We start from the raw sequence: 9327 nt of genomic DNA, 5'->3' as shown, positions 1-9327 counted from the left end.
ATGCATTTATATATTTATGAAGAGAAGGTTGAACAGAGACCTTATGACACTTCACAGGTTTCATCATGAATGATCAAATTAATCGCAATAAGTGTTGTGCTTTATTACTTTTGGTATGAAACAAAGTCTCAGCTTTCAAATTCTGTCCATTTTATTACAAAATACTGAATTTTTTTACAAAAAAAAACAATAAATACCGTTATGCCGCTCTTTAATGTGGCGCGAGAGATCACTGTAAACATGATCATAAAATAAACATGAATGAACATCAGATAATACGTTGAAAGATACAGTCTAACTCACCGAAATCCGTATCATATCTCTCATTTAATCGCTCAGTCTGTGTTTCAGCCACTGAAAGACGTCAATAAAACAGCTCGTAAACGCTGTCACGTAACTCAGAAAAGCCATTCGTGGAACATTAACGTGATAGTCAGCGAGAGCCACTCACCACCAAGTGGACAGCGGTGAGTATTACACTTACACGTTACATCATCCTCAGTGTAATCTGGCAAAATGACGGACGGCTTTCAGATTTTTCCGGTAACTGCTAAACAGTTCGGCACTCTGGTAAAGTCACGTCACATTTATATTATAGCACTTTATACTAGACTGATAAAAATCAAGCAGCTTTACGGTATTAAACATGAGGAACAGTGTCAGTAGCCGCTTCACATTACCCTTCAAACTGCGGGAATTGAAATTGCGAGTTGAAAATACACCCAATGGAAACACGTTTCCCAAAAACTCCCATATATCGCAAAAAAAGTTTTAACGTTCGCATGAGGTGCTTTTTCAGGCAATTCGAAAAAGTAATAGTTTTCCGCATTTACAGTCACCTGACGCATTTACAGTCACCTGACGCATTTACAGTCACCTGACGCATTTACAGTCACCTGACGCATTTACAGTCACCTGACGCATTTACAGTCACCTGACACATTTACAGTCACCTGACGCATTTGCAGTCACCTGACACATTTACAGTCACCTGACACATTTACAGTCACCTGACGCATTTGCAGTCACCTGACGCATTTACAGTCACCTGACGCATGTAGTCACCTGACGCATTTACAGTCACCTGACGCATGTACAGTCACCTGACGCATTTACAGTCACCTGACGCATTTACAGTCACCTGACACATTTACAGTCACCTGACGCATTTACAGTCACCTGACGCATTTACAGTCACCTGACGCATGTACAGTCACCTGACGCATTTACAGTCACCTGACGCATGTACAGTCACCTGACGCATGTACAGTCACCTGACGCATGTACAGTCACCTGACGCATTTACAGTCACCTGACGCATGTACAGTCACCTGACGCATGTACAGTCACCTGACGCATTTACAGTCACCTGACACATTTACAGTCACCTGATGCATTTACAGTCACCTGACACATTTACAGTCACCTGACGCATTTGCAGTCACCTGACGCATTTACAGTCACCTGACGCATGTACAGTCACCTGACGCATGTACAGTCACCTGACGCATTTACAGTCACCTGACGCATGTACAGTCACCTGACGCATGTACAGTCACCTGACGCATTTACAGTCACCTGACACATTTACAGTCACCTGATGCATGTACAGTCACCTGACACATTTACAGTCACCTGACGCATGTACAGTCACCTGACGCATTTACAGTCACCTGACACATTTACAGTCACCTGACGCATTTGCAGTCACCTGACACATTTACAGTCACCTGACGCATTTGCAGTCACCTGACGCATTTACAGTCACCTGACGCATGTACAGTCACCTGACGCATTTACAGTCACCTGACGCATGTACAGTCACCTGACGCATTTACAGTCACCTGACGCATGTACAGTCACCTGACGCATGTACAGTCACCTGACGCATTTACAGTCACCTGACACATTTACAGTCACCTGACACATTTACAGTCACCTGACGCATGTACAGTCACCTGACGCATGTACAGTCACCTGACACATTTACAGTCACCTGACACATTTACAGTCACCTGACGCATTTACAGTCACCTGACGCATGTACAGTCACCTGACGCATGTACAGTCACCTGACGCATGTACAGTCACCTGACGCATGTACAGTCACCTGACGCATTTACAGTCACCTGACGCATTTACAGTCACCTGACACATTTACAGTCACCTGACACATTTACAGTCACCTGACGCATTTACAGTCACCTGACGCATTTACAGTCACCTGACGCATTTACAGTCACCTGACGCATGTACAGTCACCTGACGCATTTACAGTCACCTGACACATTTACAGTCACCTGACACATTTACAGTCACCTGACGCATGTACAGTCACCTGACGCATGTACAGTCACCTGACACATTTACAGTCACCTGACACATTTACAGTCACCTGACGCATTTACAGTCACCTGACGCATGTACAGTCACCTGACGCATGTACAGTCACCTGACACATTTACAGTCACCTGACGCATGTACAGTCACCTGACACATTTACAGTCACCTGACGCATTTACAGTCACCTGACACATTTACAGTCACCTGACGCATTTACAGTCACCTGACGCATTTACAGTCACCTGACGCATTTACAGTCACCTGACGCATGTACAGTCACCTGACGCATTTACAGTCACCTGACGCATTTACAGTCACCTGACACATTTACAGTCACCTGACGCATTTACAGTCACCTGACACATTTACAGTCACCTGACACATTTGCAGTCACCTGACACATTTACAGTCACCTGACGCATGTACAGTCACCTGACGCATTTACAGTCACCTGACACATTTACAGTCACCTGACACATTTACAGTCACCTGACGCATTTACAGTCACCTGACGCATTTACAGTCACCTGACACATTTACAGTCACCTGACGCATTTGCAGTCACCTGACGCATGTACAGTCACCTGACGCATTTACAGTCACCTGACACATTTACAGTCACCTGACGCATGTACAGTCACCTGACACATTTACAGTCACCTGACGCATGTACAGTCACCTGACGCATTTACAGTCACCTGACACATTTACAGTCACCTGACGCATTTGCAGTCACCTGACGCATTTACAGTCACCTGACGCATTTGCAGTCACCTGACGCATTTACAGTCACCTGACGCATGTACAGTCACCTGACGCATTTACAGTCACCTGACGCATTTGCAGTCACCTGACGCATTTACAGTCACCTGACGCATGTACAGTCACCTGACGCATTTACAGTCACCTGACGCATGTACAGTCACCTGACGCATTTACAGTCACCTGACGCATGTACAGTCACCTGACGCATGTACAGTCACCTGACGCATTTACAGTCACCTGACACATTTACAGTCACCTGACGCATGTACAGTCACCTGACACATTTACAGTCACCTGACGCATGTACAGTCACCTGACGCATTTACAGTCACCTGACACATTTACAGTTACCTGACGCATTTGCAGTCACCTGACGCATTTACAGTCACCTGACGCATGTACAGTCACCTGACGCATGTACAGTCACCTGACGCATTTACAGTCACCTGACACATTTGCAGTCACCTGACACATTTACAGTCACCTGACGTATGTACAGTCACCTGACGCATTTACAGTCACCTGACGCATGTAGTCACCTGACGCATTTGCAGTCACCTGACACATGTACAGTCACCTGACGCATTTACAGTCACCTGACGCATGTACAGTCACCTGACGCATTTACAGTCACCTGACGCATGTACAGTCACCTGACGCATGTACAGTCACCTGACGCATGTACAGTCACCTGACGCATTTACAGTGGATCATTGTTTTAAAGAAGGCGCAGTATGGCAAGCCGTTTTAACATTTAATCCTTACAACCTAGTATCTATTTTCATGCTACTAGTACTTATTCTTTAGGTACTAGTGCCTATTTAAAGATACTAGTACTTATTCATTAGATACTAGTTCCTATTAATTAGCTACTAGTACTTGTTCATTAGATACTAGTTCCTATTAATTAGACACTAGTATCTTTTGTAATTGTTACTAGTAACTATTCTTATTTCACTTGTCACAGCTGCTTTTTTACTCGTCTTAAGTTATGACTAGTCAGAACGGCCACTGGAGAGTTCAATTAAAAATCTTACTAGTAAAATAAAAAATCTTACTAGTAACATTTGGAATAAATACTAGTATCTAATAAATAGGTACTAGTATCTATTGAATAAGTACTAGTATCTAATTAAAAGTACTAGTATCTAATTAATAGGTACTAGTGTCTAATGAATAAGAACTAGTTAATAAATAATACAATTATATAAATACTTAGTAATAGGCACTAGTATCTAAAAAAGAAGTACTAGTACCTAATGAATAACTACTAGTATCTAATATATATGTACTAGCCACAGTTGGAATACACACTAGTCAGAACTGAATAGTTGATGTCTGAATGACAGATCCCCATAGAAGTCAATGGCAATTTTTTTTATTTGTTATTAGTAACAAAATAATAGTAGTTACTAGTCACTATATAGGCACTAGAATCTAATGAATAACTACTAGTATCTTTTAAAAAGGCACTAGTATCTAAAGAATAGGCACTAGTACTTAATGGAATAGATACTAGTGTCTAAAAAAATCAGTACTAGTAGCATGAAAATAGAGACTAGTAGGTTTTAAAGATTAAAAGCAACCGTCGGTCGCTCACATCCGCCATGCTCTGTTTTTTTTTTTAACACTTTTTACTCGTGTTTGTAGTTCCTCCTCCAAAGCGCAGTGGATTGTGGGTAATATTAGCTGTTATAGTGAGCACGGATCCACACTAGGAATCGTAGATCATCCTGGGACGTCCGGCACACTCTTCAACACACTCTGCTTTGGGACACGCTGAATCTCACACACTGTTCAGGATGGATAGGATGGACATTGAGACGCAGGGATTGTTTGCACTGGTGGATCTACTACTGTTCTTCTTGTTCTTTGAGATTTTATTGGCGGTTGACAAACAACAAAATGGTGTATTACCGCCACCTACTGGTATGGAGTGTGGATCAATATGACATTTTTATATCCTCTCCCACAAATTAGCTATTCTAAGATACAGAAAAATAAAACTATAACATTAATTTCCAGAGTAATTTTGTAAAATATCTCCTAATATAAATTGCAGTTTTATTTTTGCTAGATTTTGCATTCCTTCTTTCAGCCTCATATTTCTGACAGTATAACATGTTCCAGTTTCTAATTCTCCACAGAATTCACAAGTTCCCGTATCATGTTTACCCATTTTATAAAGTGTGCTGTTTAGTCTTGGATGTCCAAATCTCATCCTTGATATTATTATCTCATCTCTCCTGTTTTTTCCTGCACTTCTCATCTCTCCCACTTTCCTTTGAATTCTGTATAACCATCGACCTTTCTTCTCCTTATCCCATTGTTTTTATCACCTTTCCTTCAACCTTTTCTACTTTTCCTCTTTCTTTTAACAATACTCTTGATTTCATTTTTACTTATACTATCACTTATGTTAATGTTGTTGTTTTTTATGGTTTCTTTTGCTGTCTTATCTGCCATTTACGGGTACCCATAAAAATATCACTGTAAGTCCCATCATTTGAATTCTGTGCAATGTTTGCTGTATTTCTATTAAAATGTCTCTGGTCTCCTTTTTTTTCCTCGTTTTAATGACTTCCTGTTGCGGCTGCAATTGTGAGTGTGCCGAACCAAGTCACCCTGTCATGATGGAGTTTTAGGAGGAAAGTTTGCATTTAAAAAGTTGCCTGATGGCCCGTTTGACAAAACAAAGATGGTGTACAATTTGCAAAGCTGAATTCAAATACCATAGAAGCAATTCATCTTTAAAAAAACATTTAAAAGCAAAGCACCCAGGTGCTAGCAACGTAACTAGCGAGGCTACAGGAGGGCCCCGCCAATCCACGTTACTGCAGGATATATTTATAATGTTGCTGCACGAATTTTATTTGATGGGAACAACTACTCTGTGGTTCTGAGGAGAGTCTGTTTACAGTTCACAAGATGACATAATTTTTTTAAAATATACTTTCTTTGTGTTGTTTAATTTAATTAGGTGATTCTACATTGAAATATTGACGATTACAAGCTTGGGGGAAAATGCAATTAATTGCGATTAATCACAGCAAATTGTGCGATTAATTAGTTAATTTTTTTTAATCGATTCCCAGCCCTAGTATTACGTGTTCAGTCTATAATGTTTCATCGCCATCTACTGGCCTGGCAGCAGAATACAGCGTTTTTATTCGCTTTTGCGGATCCGTGTGAATGGGGATCGTTTTGACAATGGTGTCGTCTGTACATGGAAAACCAAAGGAAAAGCTTCTCCGTTTTAAGCATATCGTTGTCGTGTGAACGTACCCTAAGGGGGCGCTCACGACCAATACCCAGTATTTGAGACAATCATGGCTAAAGAGGCAAAGCACCTCTCTAACATAAATAAGTGCAGCGTCATGGGAACATCACATTGTTGGGAACATCCCTCTTCTAGAGAGAATCCCGACAGCACTGATAATAGAGGGAGGCTGAGAATACCTCTACCTCGTACCTAAAAAGGGCTGGCTGATGAAAGAGTAGGAATGCAAATTATTAGCAAAAAAACATCCCAATCTCCCATCTGGAGTACATATTTAGAGTACAAGGAAGTATATCCTCCAGTCATACGTTTACTGGGGAGAGCTGCTGACAAGAAAGTCTCCAATTACTGTACTTTCTGTCTAAGCTCACATTAAGCGCTGTACCTCAAGAACTCTTATACTAGGAAGAGCAGTAGTGTGATACGCGAGCAACCGGAGATATCCTGACTCTTCTCCATGCTCTCGCTAAGGAGGATGTGACAGACCGTGCCTCAACCTCACGTTCCCTATACAGAAACACGAGGGAAGCGCATCAGTATCAACTCCCTCCTCCTCAACAAATACACAGGGCAACTGATGAGAATAAGGGACTAAACCTTCTCACTATATCAGCTCCTGCTATAGGTATAAAGTCCTCCTAGCATTTCATCCCGATTCCGGAGGAGGTGCAGGAGAAGGTACCCACCTGCAGTTTAAAGTGAGCCTATGACCACTGCTACAGCACACAAGACAAACCCAGGGCTTCAGGGGTTTGACTGAGATAGCTGTCTGCTCTGGCCGTAATTACGTCCCTAAGGTCCTTCTTAGGTTTCTTGTTTCTGGCACTGTCTCCAGCTGGGTGAGTGCCAAAATGTCTGGTAGTCGAGATCGGGGCATCCATGAGAAAGGCTCTGCCCTTCCTCTTCAACCCAGGCAGATTAAGCCACAGACAGGACACAATCAGTGGCGGAGGACCAGGACTGCCTCTGGGGACAGTCCCTCGCCGCAGTCGAGGTCTCTTATCAGGTCGGCCCGGTAAGCTTGAAGCAGACCCATAGTGTGCAGTGCACCACCAGCCCGGCCCGCCGCATTCGCCTTGCCCACTAGTTTAGGTGTTAAATGGCAGGGCTTCATCAGTCTCAGCTTCAGACGTTATACCCACGGACCGTTGGCTGAACGTCTGATGCATAAGGTACACATAACTGGAGACACTTCAGGAGTTTCGAAGTCTTCATCTGGTTGGTTGAATTCTACAGGATGACCGGGAGACCAGTTTGTCGTGTTCTTTAATGGTCCGCCTGGAAACAAATGCCGTGACGCCAAACCCCCTCGTGGAAGAATAGCGCCGTCATTTGACAACCGTGACACTAGGCATTCCATTACAGATTTGCGCAAAACTTTTGCGATTTTTTTCTAAATATCGCTAAAAAACTATTGCGAAATGACAGCGTTTCCATTAACCGATGTTATGCGACTAAAACGTCATTTTTTTCCTCTCGCGATAAGTCATTCCAAAAATCATGGCAACAGACATTGGTAAGTTTATATATTTCACAGCCACCACACTAGACATTATTATTATTAATGGAAGGAAACGTAGGCTTGTTATCCAAGCATTAATGGCAAGGAAAGACCCTTATACTGTGAGCGGCACATGAGGTGTTTCTGGGTGTTTCTCCCTCAGATCTGCTCCGAGGTCTTGATTGTGGCATTTCTTTGAGGTTTAGAATCCAGTATTTCTGTCATTCTTTTGTCTTTTATGAATTTAATAAAGAACTCTGTCTCGTATTCTGTCCAAACACACAGCGCGTCATCTACGTCAGCTGACCTGTAAATGCGCAAAAACTGTTTCCATTGCAGTTTTGCGAAATATTTCTTTTTCGAATTGCCTGAAAAACCACCTCATGCGAGTATAAAAACTGTTTTGCAATAAATGGGAGTTTTTGCGAAATTGACGTGTTTCCATTGAGCGTATTTTCAATTCGCAATTTCAATTTGCGCAATTTGAAGGGTAATGGAATCGCGGCTAGTGAGTGCTTACCAGGATCATCTTAACGCTGGCTTTTAAAAAGTATGTGAAGTTTGCGGCTCCATTGTTGCAGTAAACTTGCACAACGTTCTTGAATGAATGATTTATTAGATGCATGCCAGGTCTGTTATTGTAGGGATATCGACTTTACATTTTTACACCCCTAAACATGACACGGAACAATGCAAGGTGTGATTGTTTGCATTACATGCCAGTCAAACGTCCTCTTGGGTGGTCCTTAGCCAATAAAAGCTGCTATAGATTCCAGACTTCCTGCTGTGAGTTTGAAGGTCTGGCTGCACAAGACTAGGGCTTAGAAGGCAAAGCAGGAGCCCTCCACGAGGACACCACTCCAGGGGAGAAGTTAGTCACAAGCTCCTCTTCCAGTCGCTCAGTGTCGGAGCTGAAGTAAATACGGGCCAAGAACAGTTTCTTCCAGGACTTCTCCATTTCATCATGAAGCTGACAAATAGAAGGCTGACTAACTGAGGTTGTTTATGACACGGGAGAAACTGCTCATCCAGCCTGCCAGGAGCACACTCCTCTCTCTCCACGGACCAGTCCAGTTTCAGTCTGTCCATGGAGCGTTTCTTAACTTCCACCAGTTCTCTGTCTATGGGAGTGAGGGAGGAGGTGGACTAGCTCTGTTCATCCGCCTCAACTCCAACACATCGAGCTCCTCTACACACAGTTCTTGTGTATCCTCAGGAGTTAATAACCTCCTGCATGGCGCCACACATCTCCTGAACACTTTCTCCATTTCGCCAGGTGCGTACAGACAACAGCGGTCTTACTGAAGACAAAGAAGATGATGGCGTATTGGGCGCCCCTTATAGTGCATGAAGTGCGCCAGTGACGTTATCTTATTGCCGAAGCCAATTCAGATTGGTGTGTGGCACACGTGCTTCAGACACTGGTCAGGCTGGGGGA

The sequence above is a fragment of the Squalius cephalus genome, assembly GCF_949319135.1.
Source record: "Squalius cephalus genome assembly, chromosome: 9".
NCBI classification, from domain to species: Eukaryota; Metazoa; Chordata; class Actinopteri; order Cypriniformes; family Leuciscidae; genus Squalius; species Squalius cephalus.
This window is presented reverse-complemented; position numbering follows the sequence as displayed.